This window comes from Falco punctatus, assembly GCF_963210335.1.
Source record: "Falco punctatus genome assembly, chromosome: 6".
NCBI classification, from domain to species: domain Eukaryota; kingdom Metazoa; phylum Chordata; class Aves; order Falconiformes; family Falconidae; genus Falco; species Falco punctatus.
The window spans coordinates 48,268,107-48,289,521 of NC_137585.1; the positions used below are offsets into that span (position 1 = coordinate 48,268,107).

General features: G+C 35.3%; 1 protein-coding gene across 7 annotated transcripts in view; it reads left to right on the forward strand.

Annotated features, from left to right (window-relative positions):
- The window catches only part of IMMP2L (inner mitochondrial membrane peptidase subunit 2), a 483,477-nt gene that overhangs the window by 29,843 nt on the left and 432,219 nt on the right, over window positions 1-21,415 (forward strand). The window lies entirely within an intron of this gene.

Genomic DNA, 21,415 nt, shown 5'->3' on the forward strand with positions numbered 1-21,415 from the left:
AGAAAGTTTTCAGATACTGTACATGTTCCCCAGTTTTATTATGAAGCACTCGGGATGGGTTTAAGTAGGCAATTATTCTAATAGTATGGAAACTGAGCAGTTGTGGAGGAAATAAATTGTGGTTAAAGTAATGGTTATTTAATTTAAAGTCTGTGGATATGAGTAGGAAATTTACAAGATTTGACTGCAAGAATCATTGCTGGAGAGAGTCTGGCTAGAATCTGTAGGCCAAAAAGCAACATATATGGATGTTATAGCTTATGGATTCTTTAGTGGTCAAATTGCAGCTTGGAGAATTATAAATAAATGTATTTTATTTTCTGGAAAGTTAATGATGTGGAAGTCAGTTAAATGGCCTAGGCCTTTTGTGAAGGAGGTGATAGCTGATTAGGAATATTACTGTATTGTTGAAAGTGGTGCCAGTGAGGACTTAATATTCTGATTCATTTTGATTTTATTGGCCTTGCTTTTGAATTTAAGTGCCTTACTATTGAATTAAGAAACAAAGTGTTGGTTGCTGAATGTTTAGTGCTGTATCCATTAGAATACCATATTGCAAGTTTACTAAAAACTACTTCATTGCTTACTGAGTTAAGCTGATTAGACAAAAGCAAACATTAAGCTTATGTACATTATGTACACAGCAACGTATGTCAGATAAAATTATTAAATCTACATCAGGTACTTAATAGGATATAAGAGGACCTAGAACATTGCCACAAGATCAACGATTTTGGGTCTAAAAGTAAATGTTGAGGTTTAATAACAAGATATAATTATCTGAATAAGCTTTTTTTATTCTAGTTAGCATCCTTGAATAAATTTATGGACATCAGTGTGGTTGTCAGGAATTCTGTTTAAAATGTGAATTCCTATTAGTTAGGAAATAATTTAATCTTAATTACTATTAATAAGATAATTCCATCAGTTCTTGTCTGAGGTACTGCTCTTAGAGTGGCTGAAGGCTACAACTTGGAAAACCTATAGATCACTATTACCGTGTCTTTTGCTGTCAGTTTTGTTTTGGGGATTTTTTGCTGCATATAGTCTTTGCCTTTTATTTAAAATGCACCATTGAGGGACTTGACAAAAATAATTAAAATCAGATGCACTGTCTGTGATATTTGGTTGAATTTACTGCTGAGATAAATAGCATAAAATTTCTCTAAGACATATTCTAGTGAAAGTGGAGGGAAATTACAGTCTTGCCAACCTCAGTACCAATTCAATAGCATCAAGATTAAAGCTGTACAGAGCTGTAGCTCTTGTTTTAAGTATGGTTTTTTTTTTTATTGCCCCATGTGTATTTACATTAGAATAACTGTGAGTTATGGTTATGTTGCAACCCAGCCAGATTACGATGGGAATAATAAAAGCAAGTTACATTTGAAATTTCATCCAAATATATATATATATGTATGTATGATACTTTAGAAATCAAGAAAGATGGGAGAAAAACTTGCTCTGTTGTGATCTTTAAATTGTAAGATAGTCAGATAAGGTGTTAGCAGCTTATTAATACATAAGGAGGACCTATGTTGTGCAGAAGGAGGGCTGTTAACAGTAAATTTCAATCTCAAAAAAAATTTAATTTTTCTCATTTATGCAATTATTTCTACTTCACTTTTTAGTGATCAGGCATATGAAGAAGAGAAGGGGGAAAACCCTATTTTAATAAACAAAATGACCTCTACCTGCCTCTATTCAATAGAAAAGTGAACAGCATAGAATAGATTTTCCTGATATTCTTGATGACAGACAGTCATAGTATGTTGGAGATCCTGGGTCTAAGTGGACAGCTGCTTGAAATGTTGCAGAAATTACAGCCATGGTTTGAATGTCTGGAAAGCTGTCTCTGATCCTGTAACTCTAGCTTACAGTGTGATGGCTGACTGCCCTGAGAAGGTCATGTTGAACAAAAGGAGCTTGAAACCTGCCTTGATTTAGAAAAATGTCACTTTTACCTTTTGAAATATTTATTATTTAGATGCTAGCGACTTGCTTTGCTTTCAGCAGTCTGGTGATATGAATGCCTGCTGCGATATATGTACAGAAAGGTAACAGTGTATTTTTCCTGAACTTTTTTTTCTTTAACCTTAAGAAAATTTGACAACTCTGATAGGAAAATACTGATAATTTTTTTTCTCAGTACATTTCCAGCCGTGGAGAAGTAATTACTGGTTGTTCATGACTGGCAGTGCTTGTAGGTACCTAGAGCTAGGAAAAGTTTCACAAGTCAGTGAAAGAGGCTACACAATCTTATTGCTGGAAGTGGCAAGAAACATGACTGTTTTGGCAACTAATGGGGAATTCCAGCATTCACTCTCTATATGGTATTCAGATTAGACACCTCCTTAACTAAATTCAGGCTGAACATCTGTGATGGTATAGGATGAAAAAAGTAATGGGTATCCATATGGTTATCCTTGCATGAAAATACCAAGTGTATTTTAGATTATGATAAATATAGATGGACCATAATTTTTGAATGTGTACTCAGCTGAACAGATAGGTTAAAGCTTTAGAGGATTGTTAAACTGTAAGTAAACTGATAGCTTGTTGAAAATAAAGTATTTTCCTTTCCTTGAAGATAAAGGACTTGAGGAAGCCTATGCACCATTCCTAAAGAAGATAACCTATCAAAGTACTTAAACTTAGGTTCCACTGAACTGATGAAATGCTGAGTGCTGAATTGGTGAAATACTAGATTCAGTTTAAGATAAACTTCTTACTAGATTAAGATCTTAGCTTTCATATTGCTTTACTTGAATTGTGAATGGTATACATTTGGCGTCTAAAGATGCTCTATCAACTTCTATTATGAAGAAATGGTTCTATACTTAGAAAATGAGTAATGAAAAATCTTTTCTGTAGAACAGTTCTGGAGATTTTCTTTTCCTATGACACCATTCTCTTTCAAAGATACTCAGTTCCTTAACATCAAGTCGTGCATATTCCAGTGCTAAATTCTGTTATCTGCAACAGCATAAAAGCTTCAACAGAGAAATGTACGTAGGATGTTGTACCATGAATCAGCAGTGCTTAAAAAAAAATAAAAAATCAGTTTCGCTGTTTAAGAAAAATTACTGCATCCTAGGTTTCAAGTGCTGGACATAAGCTGTTAAATGTGATTGGTTCTGTAGTTTTGGAGTATGCAGAAAGATGCCTAAATACATTTTAGCCTTTTGTGTAGTTAGACTGTTTTATTTTGTGTACAATCTGGGAAGTACTGAGGTGATATTTTATTACATGGGATATTTCATACAGTGTTCTTGGACAAGTTATAGTTTAAATACTGCCACAGCTGACTGCATATCTTATAGTAATAACTTCTCCTAAGCCAGTTTACTGAGTTGTATTATGAGCAACCATAAATATTTACTGCAGAATGTTACTTCTAGGAATCTTTCAATGAGCTATACATATGCTGACAAAGTGAATTCTGCTTATACATTAAAAAATATTTATTTCCCATCTAATTGGTGAAGTTGGAAGAAAAAGCATGGGTCTTGACCTGTGCTGAGTATATTATGGACATGAATATTTCTGCATGTAATAAACAGAGTCTTGGCCTTGTTTTCTGTTTCTTTTCAGCCTGTTAGTAAAGGCAAAAACAAAGGAATGGCAAATTATCAGGTTTAAAATGATAATTAACCTTACCATCGCTATATTTTCTAGGGAAATTATATTAGTCTGTATTCATGAATGTAACATTAGGGTTTTTATGTGTAATCAGCTGCTCCTGGAAAGTGCAATTGAACAAAATTTAGCTTTAAATACATGCATGTATATTTGTTCAACTGAGAGGGTACCTTGCTGCTGTTGTCAGCTGTCTGTCTATCTGTAGATTAGCTACAAAGAAATAGAGTCAAGTTCTTCTTAGAGATGCATAGCAAAGGGATGAGAGACAATGGTCACAACTGCAGCAGGGCATTCTGAGCAGATACAAGGGAAAAACAATGCAGAATTAGAATGGCAAAGTCATTAGCCAGGGAGACTGTGTGAAACCTCCATCCTTGGAGATATTTAAAACTTAACTAGCAAAAGCCCATGCACTCTGATCTACCTTTGCAATTGTGTCTGGTTTGGCTGGCAGTTGAAGTAGATGATGGCCAGAGGTCCCTTCTAACCTGAATGATTCTGTTTGTTTACATCAAATAGAATTTCAGCAATGGAACTTTCAAGATAGGGAACATAATAGTCACAGCCTTTCAAAGTTAGAAGTCAACATTACCAGTTAGTGTTTACAACATGCATTATGATTTTTCAAATGTGTTTTATATCAAGGAAGTGAAGTCCCTGAAACCCTCTTATTCTCTAGATGTGGTGGTTATATTTGTCTTATAGTGGTTTCTAAAAGACCCAGTCATGCATTGGAAGCCTGTTGTGTTAATAGCTGAATGTACAGAGAATTAGAAGATTGCATTTGGGTTTTATAATAAGATTGTAAATTCTTTAAAGGAGAAACGAGTACAGCAAGGCAGATGCGTATGGTGAAACAATCTGGGGTGGGTGGCAGTCTGCACATTGAACACTGAGTCATGTTTAACATACTATAGTAGAGGGAACTGCTTTGCAAATGTATATGGAGAGCAGTTCCCAAGTGAGAAGAGAAGCCTGGAAAAGTACACAAGTAATTGTTTGCTCACTTGTTAAATTTTCAATTAAGTCTGACCAGATTCATTCATAAGGGACAGGGTCAACATTTTGACTGTAAGTTGGAGAAAAATGTGTCAGGAATAAAGTATAAAAGATACCTAAAATGAAGGCAAAAAAATTAATAGGAAACTGAAAGCAGAGAGAGGGGTTACCTGCAAATTTTAGTGCTGTGGCTGTAATTTAATGACTTGATGTATAAAGAATCCACAATAATTTTTTAAATTTATTTCATAAATAGAACTCAAATTCATTTCAACTTGACCTGTGTCCTCTGCCAGTATGAAGCAGAACAATCTAGCCTGCTACTTTCTAGCCACTTGGCTCAGATGTTCCTGGTATTGTAGATATCTTCTTTTATAACTACCTTTGTAAAATGTAAAAAAGTACTATATAAACAGAAATTTGGACTAGGGAAAAAGGTAGAAGTAAAAACTTATAGTTCACTTAAAACCATGATCTATAGCATAATGCCATTTAGGGTTTCAGGAACTAATAGTGTGTATCTTAAGGCAAAAAAGAGATAGCTAGTGAGTATCTTTCTTGTGTTATGTGTTGTCTTATGTGTTTGCTTTAAGGGAAAAATTAGTGATGTTCTCAGAACAGTAACTTTGATGTTTCAAGAACTAGGGCAACTGTAATGAGAGAAGTATGGTCTTGCCATATAAAGGGAAGTATATTGTCAGCAAGCTCAAGATAATAGCATCCTGTACACCCAGAAGGCCTGCTGTGGTGTTTGCGTCTGCATATGATCCCCTTTGCCCTCAGAATAGTCTATTTTTAAAGTTGTGCTGAGTCTGACCTTAGTAAAGAGAATACTCTTGGAAGATTTTTAAATGCATGATCATGCACAATGTATTCCTCAGTCCTGTAGGACACTGACAGTAGTATTTTTTCTACAGCAAATTTCTATTAGTTTGCAAGTTCCTTGAGTTCAAAGGCTTACCTGTTTAATGTTAAAAGGGAAAACTTGATTACAAATTATATTCCATACCCTTAATAGCTTAGCTGAACCCATGAGACAGAATTAGAGACTTAGGTTCATTGTTCAGGACAGTTTATGATGAGGTGGTTTCAGATTTCTGATTAGAATAGGAACAGTTTCTATAGAACATGACACACTGACTCTGTTGTGAACTGCATTTTCCTCACTGTGAGCTGTGATTTCTTTGTAAACTTGTGACGAATATAGATTGTTCTAAGTCAGTATAACCACTACTTAATAGGAACACCATGCACACCTTTGAGAATTAGGAGGTGGCTGTTGGTATGATTGACATACGTTTATTGTCACATATTTAAAACACCTTGCAAAGCCAGGAAATTGTAAGAACAATAATTTTCACGGGCCTTTTGTGGCTTTCGAAGATATTGTTTGACCTTTACCTTATCCCATGATATCTGGACTGTAATATTGAATATTAGTTAGATTTTTTAAAAACAGGTTGACTTAACACTTGTCACCCTTACTGCATGGAACCTTACACTTTCCTGTACTCAGATAGTGCTTTTTGTGTATCAGCAGAGCTGCAGAGAGAGGGCACCTCATTCCGTGTGTTTTAAAACTGATAGTGATGGGAAGGTGCTGTGTTGGGAATGAGTCTTTGCTGGGAGAAATGTATGATGTTGTGAAAATACGTTGGCTAACATTCATTTAAACTTGATTTAGCAAAACAAAGGATCTCTGAATGTCTGAACCCAAATTTAGCAGTAAAGATGTGGATCTTAATCTCTGAAACTTTGTCTAGATGCTTCTTAGTTTTGATAATTGAAATGGCAGAGAGCGCTCATACAGAATATTTTCTCCTCTGTATTTCCTGTTTTATTGACCTTTTTTTAGGCATTATCTCAGTGGTTATCTTTGAGAGAGTTTTGAGTAGCTGGCCTTCCAATTTTGTTCTGGTCATTTCTCATTTGTAATCCTGTGGCCATTTCTGTTGTTGAAGACATTACGGTTTAAGAATGCCTAAGGTGGGTAGAGGTTTATGTAAGTATTTGCAGAGTGTAATAGTTGATTCTGTGATGTGTTACCTTAAAACTGGAGGACTGTGGTCTGCAGCTTAAGAGCTGTTGTCTTCTACTTTTCTAAAATCTGCCACCTTTTTTCCAGCAGTCTAATTCTAAATAGCTTCCACTTTCTCTTTTATAACATTTAGCAGTTTTATTTTTTTCTGTGTGTTTGTTTTCATGTATGTTTTAATCAGCTTTTACTTGTGGTTAGTGAGCAGGTATAGCATATCTGTCTAGTCCGTATGTGAACCAAATGACGCATTTGAAAATACTTAGAGCTTGCCAAGACTCTTAACAGTTGTGCTCAGGATTTCAGTGGTGTAACTATACGCAAGGCAACTCAGCAGGGTTTTTCAGTTCACAAGATTTGCTAATGCAGCAGCAGTTAACCACCAAGGGAAATTTAAATTTGAAGGGACTCTTCATGTCCTGATTTGTAAAAGCCCTCCTGGGCTATTCTAGAAATTTCTGCTAGCAACTACCTTTAGCTCTGCTGTGTGGCTTCTTTCAGTTCCTATGTGCAGCTGTGTACTGTTTGCTAAAGCTCCTCAGGTATTAAGTCACAGCAACAAGTAAGTACACTGTCTAGCTGGTAGTGCCAGGGCTAGCAAATATGTCAGCCCCTGGTATTCAGACAACATATACAAAGGATTTGGTCTGATTAGCACAAAGCATTACTTCATGCTAGAAATACTCCGTTTTGGTATCTCTAATTACCAGTTGTACTCCTGCTTTATGATAGTAGTAGTAATGTGAATGATACTGGAATGAACTCAGGAAAGATTTTACTGCTTTTCTGTCTCATACTTGCAGTTGACAAACTAAAGAAATAAAATACATCAATAATGCTTTTGTCATGAACTTCATCTACATGAAGGTAAAATTAATGCAATTTTTAATGTTGCCTCATGAAGAACCCCTTTTTTAAACATGCACTTTGGACACAACAGGTTTATGATTCATGTATTAATATATTCCTGATAAATCTCCCATGTATTTTCTAAGAATAAACTGATTTTGGAGATTACTGGAGAAGTTTGAGTCAAGTATAAAAGGTGACCAAATGTAGACTGGTGTGAATAGTGGATACTCAAAATGAGGTTTAATTTAGGAAGAAAATTAGCCACCCCAGGAATTAGTGAATTGTAATAGCAAATTAATGGATGTAAATTGTTGAGATTATAATTTTTTTAAAGTATTTATGATATACATGCTGGCAAATAAGAGGCTTGCATAATAATTTAATAATGCTTATCATGTGTATGTAATATTTGTAGACTAATGTCAGATTACACAATCCATTTGGGAAATACTAATTATGGACACATAGAGGTCGTATTTTGAAACGGTTGGCATCCAGTAGCAGAATGACTGCAGCATATCACTCACACCCATTACAAAAGTTCTTAAAGGTATATGCTCTTCATGAAAGTCAGTCATTTTTTCCTTTCCCTATGTGAGTTGAAACAAAAGAAATGGTTGGTGCTGCTGAGAACCCACACTGTGAAAGAATTTGGAATCCCTGTTGTCCTAATTCCTTAGAGTGTATGAAATTCATATTGCCTGTGAGAAGAGAGACTGTAATCCCCATCGTGCTCTTCCAACCTACAGCCCAGAAGATTACTCTCAACTTTTTCTCCTTAGGGTCCAAATCTAATATATATTTTAAACTAGTTCAGAAATTCAAAAGACTTAAAAAATAGCAAAAGAAAAAACGTTAAATGTGTTTATTTTACAGTTTATTAAAAAAATCAAAGATTAAAAAATGGCATTTATACTCTTTTAATGTGTTGATTTGTAGATGTGTTTATGGTCTATATTGTATATAAAATTTTTAGATCCTAGAATGACACAGTGTTGTATTTGAAAACAAAATCCTTGTTCATCGGACTATATCATGTATGCAGGCAGCAGCTGAAGATCCTCCCCATAGCATGGTGAGCTTCTAGAGAGATATGGGGATTATTCAGTATCTTAATAATCAGTAGGAAATATATGATGGTTTTTTCAATTTAGGACCCATTTTTTTTAAAAAAAAGATCATTCTGACTTCTGTATTTACAGGCAAATTAGATCTCTTTCTGAAGTTGTTTTCTGTCTTGGGATTGTTATATTCAGGAGAATACTAATAAGCAGAAGGGAAATTATAGCACTGCAACCAGTGTGATTATGAGATTCATCTAGGCAGATGCTAAAGAAACACTTATTTAGATTTGTCTCCACTTATGGTTTTTAGTGCTTAGATTGCATCAGTATCCAATGTCCTACCCAAGCCACAGATGGTATGCTACTGGACAGTGAACTGCTTTTCAACCCCCACTCTGTTTGAGTGTGTAAATCTTGAGATGACAATCATGTCACTTTGAACCAGTCCTAATAAACACATCCAGAAAAGAGAGACAAACCAAGGAAGCTGAGAACAGGCCTATGATGGAGAAAAAGTTATATGATCAGCAGTTCATGAGACTGTTCTGTTTTTGTTGATCCTAGCTGCATTTTGGTAGAATCTTTATTCAGTGGAGCTTCTAGAGAAGGAGTTGACGTGTTCATTATACTTCTTACTTGGTTTGGTTTTGTTTTATTTTATCATTGCTGGCTTCCTTAAACAAACAGATTGCATTAATACTTCCCTTTTTAAGTGCTTGCAACAGACTAGTTCACCTATTAAAGTTTGGCCATCAAGCAAATCTATTTCCTGTCTTCATAGCGTCTTTTGACTTGTTTTTTGTGTTTTTTTTTTTTTGTTTTTGTTTGTTTGTTTTTTTCATTTGAAGAGTCCTTAATGAAGCCTTAAGGATGAAGCCTCTAGGCTATTATTTTATTCTTGTTTATATTTTGTCATGCCTAAGGATGCTGATATTGGACAAGAGCATCATTGTTCTAGAAACTCCACATAATTTCTTTGTTGCCTCAAGGGGGTTTTCTGCATTAAACTTATTCCAATTATCTGTATTGTTTTAATAGTTAGATATCATAAATCAAGCTTACTCACCAGAATTTCTCTCTAGTCAATGGAGAAAAATGAGCACTTCCAGAAATGAGGTTTTATCAATTATCTGTAGACATTTTGTTTTAAATGACGGGGCTAAATAAATTCCATGGATTCTAATTTAGATTAAAAACTTACTTCTATATGAATTTTCCACTGCTGTCCCTTAACTAGGTGGCCAAATAGCAATTAAATTATTTCAACCTGTTTAATCATGCAATTTTAAGGATTATTTACATGCATTTTACTTATGTTCAGAAAAAAATATTTTCCGCATTCTATCTTAAATTTCAGGGTGACATGTCTTACTCTTCACTGTACATACCTTGGAGCTTCCTTTTGTAAGATTGTAATAGCTGGCCAACAAGTCTTCAATGTTAGTCAAATTTTCATCTTGTCATAAAGTATCTGTTAATGAGTTATACTTGCAGTTAATTAAATAATAGTGGGGGTCTTCTTTACTGTTCTTGTGTTTACATCAGTATTTTCTTTTTGCCCTTCCTCTCTGTTAAACCACACAGAAGAAAAAAGGTCATAATTTAATGAATGACCCCTTGGATCACAGATGCTGACAAAATGAAGCCTGAAAATTTTAAATTGGCTGGCTGCTGTTATCCTAACAGAGCCCATTAAAGTCACACAAGAGCGCATAACTTATTATGTAGTGAAACTGTGACTTTTTCATGGTTTCTTTGTAAACATGACAGAATTTATGGATGGCATTAGTGATACTAAGTTGACAGAATTAAAACCCCTGTTTATGGATACAGTTCAGTAACTTGATTTAATTAGATTCTCACCACATTGATCTAAGAGGATTTTCAAGCAGTATTTTATGATGGAGGGTTTAAAAGAGAATGCTGAAATTCTCACACGAGTGATGAATTGCGAGAAATATTTTCATTTAAATATACACATATTCTTTATAGGCTTGCACTTTGAAAGAGCGTGCAGTGTTTTGTACAGGGGCTTTGGCCACCATACAATCCCAAGCTTCATCTTTGAGTAATAGTATACTTCACTAACACTGGGTTTGTTAGTATTACAGGTTCAGCTCTACTCGGAGACATGCTAGAGGTAGGCCATCACAATCCAGGCTCCATTGATAGTATTGACTATAATGGGAACTTCCAACCCTTTTAGTTCCTTTATTGATGCCTACATTTAACATCGTGTATAACAGTTTCAGAAGTGAGTGAGGTTATTAGGATGATTGATTATCTCAGAATCTGTCAGAGCAGATAATGCCTTTTAATTTCTTCCTGTCCCTTTCCTTTCTCTTTCCTTTCTCAGGCTATCTGTCCCCATTATTTACCAACCTGGCTGTAAATACTAAGCACTGTATTATAACTTTTTCCTATTTGATAAGCTGTACTGAAGACGGCAGGCAATAATAATCTCTGAGATTTCTAAGATAAAGCTTTTGGATGTTTAAATAGGATAGACTATTGGAAAGTGCAGTATAGAACTGTGAAATGTGCATAAGGAATGATAAATTGAATGTCAATTGATGCAAGAAAGTTGAACAAACCATGAAATTACTGACACAAATGTATGGAGGCTGTTACATAAGGGCTTGTGTTCCATTAAATGTGGTAAAAGGTTGTAAGGACACTGTGTTGTATGAATCTTAAAAGTACCTGACAGAGATTTTACTTGGGGAAAAAAAATAAAATTACTAAGAAATAGTGTTCATCATGTAGAAAAAAGTTTGTGTTTCATTTTATTCTGCATCAGAATGAGATTATAAAATTAACATCAAAATTCATAACACTTTTGAAACACAAAATAATTTTGATTGTGAAGTGTGGAAGGTTCAAAAGGAGCAGTGCCTTCAAGTAGGAACAAATACATGAAAGCTGGCCTGGCCCCAACTTACTGCAAGCCAAAGTAAATCAAAACTCCTTTGGTGAGGACTCTGGTGGAAGGGTAGCTGGGAGATGCTTTACACCACATCTCAGTAGCTCTTTATGTAGAATCCATGCTGGGATGTATGGAAGCACAGTCTTCAGAACTGAAGATTCTTTCCAGATTCACTTTTCTAAAACATAAGAAGTTGCCAGTTATGTGAAAAGTGTATACTTCTTGCTCAAACTTCACCTTCCTCTTCATAGATGTTATAGCAAAATGAGAAACACTTAAAGAAGATCTCTAGTTTCTACACTTTATGTAGACCATATACTGAGTTCTGATGTTAAGGTTTTGTCTTCCATTATCATTAGCTCCAGGCTACGTGGTTCATATTTAATATTGAACTTACATCTTATTGATGTATTTGATGTCAAGTAGTAGTTTTGGAAGAGGAAAATGAATGCCATGGTAGTTTTTCTTCATATCTACATTTATTTTAGTCATGGTGCTCTTAGGATGAGGTATATTCATTTGATTTTTAGTTACTTCTGCCATTTTTTTATACTCTCAACTTGCATCTGTGGAGACCATCATTGTGAAATCTGTGCAAAATAAGAAAGCACGAGAAAGATTCACATACATTCAAAATTCAAGTTTGTTGCTATATTATAGTAAGAGATGTGCCTGTAGCCAGATGTATTGATTTTATGTAGGGTTTTTTAACGATGGTTTCAAATTCTGCTATCAAACTTAAAAGTTTATTATGAATCCTACAAAAAATACTTTTTTCCCAAGTGACAGGACAGAAAAACTGAAAGAACCCCACACCTGTGCTACTCTTTCTATATTTTTCATATGATGATTCATAATGTATCTAATACTTTTGTTTACAAAATCCTGCTGTGATACTTTCTGATGTGTGTTAAAATTAGTGGAAACAGTAATGGTGCAGGCAGAGGAGCAAGGTGTATTGAAGAAAATTGTAGTCTTTCAACTTAAGTAGATCTGGTTTTCTACTTTTCATTGCACAATGTATTCCTTTTTTACAGTTACTGGTTTAAATTTAGAAACTTGCAGCCTCTCAAATATTTTCCTTTTACTGATGAAAGAATGTCATGACAATGTTGAAGGCTGCTGTACAATAGGAACAAAGAATTTGTTTTACTAAATATACCAAACTTTGCCCAACACTGACGTACTCACTTGGTTACTTTCTAGTTCAGTTATAAAAATAACTCAGCAAAGCTTCCTTCTATAAAAGGATTATTCTAGGGTACATTTGCTTTACAAAAAAATAAAATATATTCTGTGTTACTAAATCTGACAGAACAGAAGACATTCAGGATTGTCGTCCTGTATTTACAATGAAGTGATGCTCTTTCTCTGGTGCTAGAATTCAGAGATTATTTTCTTAGAATGATATAAAACCTCCTTCCTTAAGGAATGTCATGGTACATTTAAAAAAAAATTTTTTTGTAGTGTTCTTCATACTAAAATAAATAATAGAATCTTTAAGGCATGATGGAAGATATATGGGATGAGCTTCTACTGCAATGAAAACCGGTGCAGTTTCAAGGGATTATACAGATAAAACAGGACTAATCTAAGAAAACAAAGCTATAATATTGCTGAATGCTTTCACTTTCAGGCATTTTACAGAATACTGATGTAGCAAATAAAAGGGCACATTCATCAAAATGCATAATTTAATTAAAAAAACCCCAACAAAACCACACCAGTTTAAGCATACAGTACTTGGATTTCAGATGAAGGTGAAGAAACCCCTTAGGACATTTAAAATTTATGAGGAGTCTTGTGATTTCATTCATTATGTTGACAATATGTACAACTTCTTTTGAGAATGGATTGGACCAAAAGTGAACAGACGTGGATGTAATAGCTCTTCCCATAGTGTGTGTTGAATTATGAGAGTTACTTCAGTTTATACGTTACCCAGGAGGACTGTTAAATGTGCTTGGTTATATAGATCTGCAAATTTTTAGCTGTGGGCTGGTATCCATATTGAGCTATAAATTTATAGTTGATGTATTGCTTTCTAGGCAGACAACTCATACTCTGATAGAATTAAGGGCAAGAATTGATTTCCTGCTAAATAAAACACATTTTGGTTTAAAGTATAATAAATGAAAACTGGAGTCTCTATGTGAAGCAGATATATGTTGTAAATATTGCATATAGAAAAAAAGACTTTATAATTATAGATTTGCATATAGATATGGAAGGATACTTTGTGAATGAAAAAAGTATCTATAGTCTTTTTACCATTTGAATTTTGGTTGACAGAAACATTTCTACTAACGAATCTTTGCTGTGGCTACATCTCTATCAATATACAACACTATCAGAATATTGGTTTGTTTTTTATTGTGTACTGAGGTGAATATTGCATGATTTAGCACTCTCATATGCTCATAAGTACCATAACAAAAAGCACTTTATAGAAAAAAAAAAAAAATTAAGTGATTGCTTATCAGCATGTACCAGCAAGGGTGTAAATGAAATTTGGAAGGATGTTGATTCACTAAGATGCAGAGCAAAATCTTTTACGAACTGAAGCAGATTTTTTTCTAATCAGCAGTTAAGCTGCCAAGCAAGTCTGCTTAATTTCACTTCCACTCTGTGAAAAGCAGCTGCTGTTTTAGCATTTCTATGATACTGTTATAAGAAGTAAAGGAGGAAAAAAACCTACCTCTGCTGTCAAAATAAGGAAAACTTTGCTCTGTTATTTCAACTAAATTTATATCTGGAATTACATCCTGGTTCAGAACTAAAAATCCCCTCAGTCTCCCCTTCCCCCCTTTCTCTCCCATGCACTCTTTTTCTGTCTTTTTTTCTCTCTTTCTCTGTGTTGTTTTTGGAGTGAAGAATGTGCTGTGTAAAGTTTAATGAACTTGGATCATTTCTTATCAGACAGAGATTTATCCTGGAGGACTTCAAGCCACGTTTTTTCCTTTAGAAGGGTTTACTATAAATTTTTTCAGTTGACTTGAAATAATTTGTATCCTTCTTGATAATAAAGGAAACATTTTTCTGTAAATATTATTTCCCAATTGTAGTCTGATTTTGTGTCAAGGCTGTGTTGCTGTCCAGAAGAAACACCCTATCTAGTTTTTATTTTCCATGTGAATTTTTCATTTGATTTGTTTGTTACTCTATACATTTATAGCTTAATTTGTATATTTACTCTGAAGTAAAAGAAGCAGTTGCCATCTTAAGGTGTTTTAGCTACTTGGTTAAAGCAAGTGCTAGAAAATAAGTCCGTAATTGGGATTTTGCGGTCTTGGGGAAGAATCTTCTTCATGATAGCTTTTAAAAGTGTTCAAGATATATGTTGCTGCAGAACTCTACTAAACAAATTTTAGGATGACATCAGAAATACATGTTTGTATGTGTAATGAATTTTCTGAAGATAAGTAGTAAGTGCTGAAGAAAGAAACATCTTTCTTCTGAAGAATGGCATAATTTTTTGCAGTTTACTGTAGGGAATGTGGTGTTTTACAGAAATTCAGAACATGGTTTGTGCCTCAGAAGTCACCGAATTCACCAAAAAATTCTGAGTTATAGCCAGGCTAAAACCCTGCATAGATTTGGGAATGTATGCTGAATACTTCAGATACTAAAATAACACAAAGCTGTCCGGTCTAACTGGGTGTCATGCATGTACTCCTCTGATCCTCTCCATGCGTGATGTGATGATATTTTAAATTTCTCCAGAGCGCTTTTATCACCATGCTCTCTAATTTGATATGTATGTCAGATGAGTTGGCTGTTGTCCACCAACCAGTGGTTGATAGGAGGATTTATAAAGGAGGGCAGACATCATTATGCAGTGGCTCAAATATGCTTCTAAACACAGCATTCAAAAGAACGCAGCCTGTAAATTGCAGCCCCATTATTTCTTTCATCATGTGGCACCTTTATATGACGGCACTGAAATGAAGTCTAATCCTTTGATTCAGATGTCTGCTACAGTTACGTGAATGTAAAATGTCTCCAAGAATTTGAGCTTTAAGAAGGACAGAGGATTCAACTTTAATGCTTCTACAGTGGAAAGTTTGATAAACCTGGGAGAAATTAATTTAATTTCAGTTGGCGAACAATTTTAAGTGTAGGAGGTCATAGTATCAAACTGTATTGGGTCTGCCTGAGGCCCCCAGCAGCCCTCACAGTGCAGTGCTTGTACTGGCAGCTAGAAAGGCAGTGACAACACACCAGGGTTTTGGCTACTGCTGAGCAGTGATTGCACAGCATCAGGGCTGTCTCTGCAACCAGTAAGCTGGGGGTGGGCAAGATATTGAGCGGGAACACAGCCAGGGCAGCTGACCCAAAGTGACCAAAGGGATATTCCATACCATAGGAATTCTGCTCAGATATAAAAGTTGAGAGAGGAGGAGGAAGGCGGGGCATTTTTTATTTATGACACTTGTGTTCCAGAGCAATTGCTACATGTACTGCAGCTTTTCTTCCCGGGAAGTGGCCAGACATCACTTGCTGATGGGAAGTAGAGAGTAACATCTTCTGTTTTTCTTGTGCGCGTAACTTTCGCTAGTGCTTCATTAAACTGCTTTTATCTTGACCCACCAGGTTTTTTTTCTGTCTTATTTTCTCCCTCCCTGCTCTGCTGAGGAGGTGAGTGATACAACAGCTTGGTGGGCATCTGGCATCCAGCCAAGGTCAACACACCACGCAAACATCGTGTGCAGTAATTTTACTTATCCACAGTCTTTCATTTATATAGGAAAACCCCCACAAATTATGTAGACTCACCAAATCAAATAAAAGATAAACTTTCTCTGTTGGAAGAGAATATTCAAGTTGGTGAGATATGAGGTGATGCTACTCTTTTCCTATTTTTATGGAGATCAGTTTTCAAAACTGTCAAGCAGTTCTTAAGTTTTCCATATTACCTTTTATTTGGCAGTATCCTTATTTCTTGAAATAAAACCTTCACAATAATATGATATCATATAATGCAGAGAATGAACAAGAGAAGTGAAATAATGTTGTTAATATAAATTTGTAGAATCAATTAAGGTTAAAAAGCAAAGTCCTTTGTTGAGAAATCAGTATGATATTGTGGTTGTACCGTGCTGCTACTGTTGACATGTTAATGTAGAAGTGTCTAGAGCTGCTGATGGATTTGATTATTTCTGTTGTAGCGCTTATATCCAGGACAGATCTTGTGAAAATCCATCTAATCCTGGTAGTATATAAATTTTCTTGGTATTTAATTTCTGTCAGTAAATCTGCCTTGGGAATGTCTGCATTTGGTAGCATGGCCAAAGCTCCCTATCACCTGAAACTTGTGTGTGCTGAAAAACTCATTGCAAATAATTAAACCTACTCAAGATCCATGAATTGATTACTCTCCCACTTTCATATGGAGTCCACTCATTAGGCTTTCTTGAAACATCCATCTAAAGTTCAGAGAATTTGAACTAGCTCTCCTGTCTTGTTTATGGATGTTTTACTTTGAAACCAATCTACTGTTTTTTCTCTTTCTCACAATAACCTTTGTATCTCATACTCCAGGAAGTCCACCTCTCTGTGATCCTGTTCAGCCAAACCACCCTTTTTCCCTTCTAATCATGTATCTGTTTTCAACAGGGGCTTGCAGTTCTCCCCATTTTTCCTAGCCAGCACTTTGTTTCTGTAGGCAGTTAAATAGTTTAGCCTCTGGCACTTGAAGTGCAGAAGGAAGAACCATCCTCTTGTTTCTACCAGTTCCTTTCCTAAACTGTTTTCCTTCTCCTTTCCTGACAGCCGTGTTCCTTGTATCCTGACTGCTCTTTGTGCTAGCCTGTGAGTCTGATCTGCAGGAAGAAGGAAGGACTGTGTCTGGTGCAGCTGTTGCAATGCATTGCTCAGGCCTTTCTCAGCTCTCCATTTCCCAGAGCAAGGGCATGCATCGGGACAACCCAGCCTAGGTTTAATGAGATGGTCAGTGGAAGAAGATGTTGCAGTCTCTAGCCTTATTTGTATTCTATACATTGGTTGAAATACTACATTACTTTTCTGGAAATAAAAGACAAGTTTTTCTGGAGCTTCTCTTCAACTTATCTTGATACATTTAATCTCAATTTATCCTTGTTTTCCAGAGGTGGAAGTAGCAGAGAGTAAAATGCTAGTTTTGAGAAAACATATTTTAAAACCAAAAGCTTGCTAGAATCTTGATACATCAACACAGTTTTTTAGTTTTTTACTTTTCTGAACTGGTATTTACTGAACAAGATTTAAAGCTTTAGAATTTCTACAAGATTGTATTATCTCTGTTCATCATGCCATTTAAAAAAAAAAAAAAAAAGCTGACCTGTTTCTGTTTTAGTCACCTTAGTTTGGAGTCATATCATCCTTGATTCTTCACTCTAAGCTCTCAGTTCTAGTTGTTTTCCATATCAGTGCTTTGATTAGAGTTATTTTTTTAAAAGCATTTCCCAGAAATAACATTTACCTGAGATTATGAATTTAGAGCTGAATGTAGACAAGACTTTTATTTCTAAGAAGTATCTGTTTCCAGGTGGAATCTTGCAGGCATCACCCCTAAGCATCACCTCTATGCAGATTTGCAGTGCTGTGTCTGCTAGTTTTTGATGTACTGTACATATGTATGCTTGCTAGATGCAACTCTTCTTACTTTGAGTTGGCAGCTCTTGGCTGCATCACTGTAGTTGTACGTTTTTTTACAAATACCATGCATTGCCCTACATCCCATATGTTTCTTGTCTTACACTGTTTCTAACAGTATCTCCTTTGTGAGGGTTCTCCAAGGTTTTTACTTTGTGTTCTTTCATTTTTTTATTTTCTTCTGTAGCCAAAGTAAGTATATTTGTGGGTTTGGATTCTTTTCTTCTGGACAATTTCTTTCTATCCAGAGTGATTTCTGCAACCTGCCATATCACATATCACTCTTTTCCAAGTGTGAAGTCATTATCAACTGTTAATTCCTTGCCCATCATCCTCCACCCTGCAGTTTTGGATATCTGAACTGAATTAGTATCTGATCTGTTATAATGAAATCTGCCAAGTGCCTTAATTATAAGTCTGACTTATTAGTTTTAAAATGAATAAAAGAATCTTCAAGGAATTTGTTCTTTTTTTTTGCAGTTTCATTTGTAATCTTTCAAAAGTGTCTCTTTTGGGGTTTTCTATATTATTGCAATTTCAGTTCAGAGCCTGTGCTTTCACTCTGGCTCTGGAAACTGGTTAAGGCATCAGTAGGTATGAGTTCAGCAAAAGTAAAAAAAGTAGTTGTCACTGAAATTTATTTTTCTTTACTTCAGGTGGATTCCAGCTTTTCCCATACAGATATCAGATACTTGTCTGATTTTTCTTCCTATCATTCATCAATGTAACGCTAGTTTTGGCACTGCCATTTCCCCCTCTCTCTCATTCTTAGGGGTCTGGCTTCCTTACTTGTCTGATAATCGTAAAGTAGTTTAGTTCCGAGCTACAGAGTTATGGACTCTACAGCTTCGGAGTTTTGTGGTCAAAACACCTGCTTAAAGCAGAGCTAATATTAGATCAGGTTGTGCAGGGACTCTAATCAGGTATTTTGAGTAACTCCAGTAGTGAAGATCACATAGTCTTGTACGAATTCTAGTTGGGTATTATGTAGCACTGTGATGTATGTATGTCTGTTTGTTTAAGAGGAGAATGGAAGAAGTAATAAAAGAGCAAGTGTTACTGAAGTGTAAGCCCTGATTAGAGTGTCTGTGATGTAGGGAGATCCTAATTTTCCTGGCTAATTGCTCAAGAAGGATTGGTACGTATTTCTGAAGATGCTTACATTGATGTAACTCTAGAGCAAGCAACAGTATGTCTCCTGGAAGCTGTAGGTATGGCTGATAGAGTGTAACTCTCCATGAGTGAGATAAACTGTATAGCCAGAACCTGACCATTGTGTAAAGAACATATAAACACCCCACCTCTGTGGCAGGATATCAATCCCTTTGTATTCTTTTTGTCTTATTATATCACTAGATTTTTCTGTAAGTTCTTTGTTCTGTGGTAGTAGCCATATTGCTGTATTTGAACTAACGTATTCAATTCAAATATTTAAAATGTTACTGGGAATCTTAATTTTCTGCATATCAGTCAGATGTTATATATTTGAACAAATGAATGTTGGTGTTATGCAGAGATACGGTGTGTGATGGCAAAGGCTCCTTGACTGGAAATATATGTATAGTCCAGAAAAAAGTGGAGAATAGTATTTGAGAGGGGAAGCTATGTGCTTACCTCCTTGAGGAAGAAAGTGTTATATTTACCAAGTAATGAGTATGGAGAGTTAATAAATACTGTGTAGTCATTGAGAATTATTCCTATCCACCATTTCTAATATTTTCAGTACTGTTTGGAAATGAAGACTATCCTTGAAGGACAGATGGCAATTGCATATGAAGCACTTTCTGAACTGTTTGCTGCCTCAGGCTTGATGATAAAATAGGAGAGTTGGCAATATGTACTGCATTATCCTTTCATGGAATAATAATCACTTCTTGTGTTTTTTTTTCTATAGGTACTTCATTTTACATAGTTCAGATGCAAGCTATTATGTTTTCGTAACAAAAAGCGTTGGTTCTTGCCTGTGTCATTTAAATGTTTGAGAGTAGCTTTGTAAGCAGGATTTTGAAGTTAAAAATTGAAACTTTTTTCCTTAACGTTTCAATAGTGACTACTGTGCTTCTGCCTTCATGTGACTCTAATGATTATTTTGGTTTCATTGTAAATGTTGAGTATATTGAATATTTCACTATTTGAATGTATTATAATGGTATGAGTGTCTCATCCCTGCTTAGAACATGTTCCGTTTTCATATACATTTATGCCTAAACACTAATTTTGTTAACTCCATCCCATTTAAACTATTATTAATAAACCACGCTCATATGCACAGTATAACATGCTTCATGAAACAGTGGGAATAACTTTTAAAAAGCTGTTTCTAAAGATATTTTTTACTTACTACAACAAAACTGGGGAAATGATAGGTAACTTCTTATGCTTGGTTCATTTACACAAGCCATTCGGTGAAGTGCTGCTCTAACATTTCAGTGAAATGTAAGACCAGAAGGAGGGAGTGCTGAAATAATTAGATATTAAGCCCTTTTAGATGGGGCCTTCTGTCCCCAAAAACCTGCTTATGGTTGCAAATTTTCTTTATAGTGACTAAAAATGATCTGTGCAAGCACGTGTGAGACCTACCATGTTTTCCAAAAGATCTGGAAAATTTCCACAAGCTCTGAATTGCTCACCAGGTCAATAACATAGCTGGACCCGTATATACTGCCAGGAATTTTTATTCCTTCCTGTTTTCAATATTAACCATACTGCATGCAGATCCCTTTCATATGTTCAGTTTTTCCTTTTTCTTACATTACAGATATTCACCATAAGACACTAAACAAGTTAGAGGAAGCAGTTCAAGGATATTTTTGCTTGCCTTTATAAAGCTTGGGCTCTCTAAATGAGTTCTCAGCTTCTCATGTTACCTACTGACAAATATTGTGCATAAGAAGCTTGTATTAGTGTAGGTTACTGTGTTAATTTTTAAAATGCCAATTGACATGATTCTCGTGGGGAATCTTGTGCAGCTTTATATTATGTTCCAACACAAATGTGGAAATTCACTGTTTTAGAAGGGAAGGCATTTGTAGTACTGAAACAGCTTAACATGAATCAAGTGATGTTTTTCTAACATTTAAATTCTAATAGATGCAAGTAGGCAGACTTAGAGATTTTTCACTGTCATTGCATGCTTAACTCTCAGGAGAGACTTGGGATTGTTGTCCTTACTTCTGGCACCAAAATTCACAACTGTGGTTGATTGTATTTTGCATAGCCAAAAATGGGAGTTAAGGTACTTATAAAGGATACAGTTTATTTCAG